Source organism: Tachysurus fulvidraco, chromosome 3 (genome assembly GCF_022655615.1).
Source record: "Tachysurus fulvidraco isolate hzauxx_2018 chromosome 3, HZAU_PFXX_2.0, whole genome shotgun sequence".
Lineage (NCBI taxonomy): Eukaryota > Metazoa > Chordata > Actinopteri > Siluriformes > Bagridae > Tachysurus > Tachysurus fulvidraco.
In genome coordinates this window covers 1,957,821-1,960,320 of record NC_062520.1, presented here as the reverse complement: position 1 = coordinate 1,960,320, position 2,500 = coordinate 1,957,821, and the positions used below count along the sequence as shown (strand labels likewise).

General features: G+C 45.1%; 1 protein-coding gene across 3 annotated transcripts in view; it reads left to right on the top strand.

The window, feature by feature from the left end:
- Positions 1–2,500, top strand: part of LOC113649752 (dipeptidyl aminopeptidase-like protein 6) — a 243,028-nt gene that overhangs the window by 205,683 nt on the left and 34,845 nt on the right. The window lies entirely within an intron of this gene.

Below are 2,500 nucleotides of genomic sequence, written 5' to 3'. Positions count from 1 at the left end.
GTCGGACCTCCGGAGAGTGAAGCAGAAAAGCATCAGCTCCATCACCACCAGGAGATGACCGTTAGAGCCTTCCTCTGAGGTCCAGAAGTTGCAGCTGACTGACTTCTCATGTCTCAGAGGAGAGCATGGTAGCCTTCACACTGCAGTCACATGAGAAGAGAGAGAGCTGGATGCAGAGTGGGAACTGGCAGGTGACCAGACTGCAGGAAAATTGGGAGAAATTAAGAAGTTGTATAATTAAAGCATCCTTATCCTTCACCGCTGGTAGTCTTCCTCAATTAGCTTCTCATTGGCAATGCATGTGGAATTTTTTACCAGGCTATAAAGAGTTGGTGCTCCATATAAAGCTGCACCACCTGGGGTGGATGAACACTTTCCTATCTTCTCATTAGAGATACTGAGTGACTTAATAGAGCCAAGAGGTTTAGCTGATCTGATGCAGGATTATTGATGGACTTTACCACCATTACTCCAGAGATGGAAGTGAAAATAATAATTAAAAGAAAGAAAAAAGAGGAAAAGACAAAGGAAAAGGGGATAAAATCAGAACAGGAATGTATATTAATCAGCAGACCAGTAAAAGACAGGGAAGGTGGAGTCAGATCCAGAGTAGACTAAGAAGAGGGTTAAGACAGACCCATATAAGACCAAGAAGGGGGTGGAGACAGACCCATATAAGACCAAGAAGGGGGTGGAGACAGACCCATATAAGACCAAGAAGGGGGTGGAGACAGACCCATATAAGACCAAGAAGGGGGTGGAGACAGACCCATATAAGACCAAGAAGGGGGTGGAGACAGACCCATATAAGACCAAGAAGGGGTTGAGACAGACCCATATAAGACCAAGAAGGGGGTGGAGACAGACCCATATAAGACCAAGAAGGGGGTGGAGACAGACCCATATAAGACCAAGAAGGAGGTGGAGACAGACCCATATAAGACCAAGAAGGGGGTGGAGACAGACCCATATAAGACCAAGAAGGGGTTGAGACAGACCCATATAAGACCAAGAAGGGGCTGGAGTCAGATCCAGAGTAGACTAAGAAGGGCGTAGAGACAGACAAATATAAGACCAAGAAGGGGTGGAGACAGACCCACATGAGACCAAGATGGGTATGGAGACAGACCCATATAAGACCAAAAAAGGGGTGGAGAAATATCGAGCGTAGACTAAGAAGTGTGTGGAGACAGAGCCATATAAAACCAAGAAGGGGTGGAGACAGATCCAGAGTAGACTAAGAAGAGGATGGAGACAGACCCATACAAAACCAAGAAGGGGGTGGAGACAGACCCATATAAGACCAAGAAGGGGTGGAGACAAACCCATATAAGACCAAGAAGAGGGTGGAGACAGACCCATATAAGACCAAGGGGGTGGAGACAGACCCATATAAGACCAAGCAGGGGGAGGAGACAAACCCATATAAGACCAAGAAGAGGGTGGAGACAGACCCAAATGAGACCAAGAAGGGTTTAGAGACAGACCGGTATAGGACAAAGAAAGGGGTGGAGACAGACCTATATAAGACCAAGAAGGGGGTGAAGACAGACCCATATGAGACCAATAAGGGGGTGAAGACAGACCCATATGAGACCAAGAAGGGGGTGAAGACAGACCCATATGAGACCAAGAAGGGGGTGAAGACAGACCCATATGAGACCAAGAAAAGGGTGGAGACAGACCCCACAAAAAACCCAGAGTGGGTAGAGACAGACCTAGAAGAGACCAAGAAGGTTGTGGAGACAGACCCCAAAGAGACCCTGGGGTGGAGATAGACGTAAACACACTGGCCCATTGTAAACTAAGAGCTGATGGAATGAACTAAAAGCGAAACAGAAATTCAGAGCTTGCTGTGAAAGACTCGCTTAACATATGATAAACATTTAAATGATAAAAGCTCCATCGCTCCCGAGTCGACTTTTTATCTCCTCACACTCCTGCTTTCTGCTCAGCTCGCTTCAGTCTCATCCACTTTTAAATGCTAAAGACAGACAGAGCAGGATGTAAACTCTGATAAACACCACACCTGATTGATCTCGGCTCAGTCTTTACATTCCTGATGAAGATTAACTGAATTTTTCATTCGGTTTCTCTTCTTTTCCCACAGAGAGATTAGCGAACATGTTTGTTTCCCACTCTGTCAAACTGTAGAGTCTGTGCTGATGAACCTGGTAGACAGAAGATGCCTGGAGACAGAAGATGCCTGGAGACAGAAGATGCCTGGAGACAGAAGATGCATCACGGAGATAAAAAAAATTCATTTCAAAATAAATTTCCTACTTTGATGAGATGGAAATTTTGACAAGAAGATTTATCATAACAGTTTATTTCCTCAGCTGAATAAACATTAGTGACGTTTCAGAAACATCTGGTTTGAATCGTATTATGTGACAGGCAGTGGCGGTGGTAGGATGTTTTTGTAACAGGGGCCATTAAGGGGCCACATGTTACATTCAGGGGTACATTCAAGCACACAAAATAATTTATTCAGTATTGT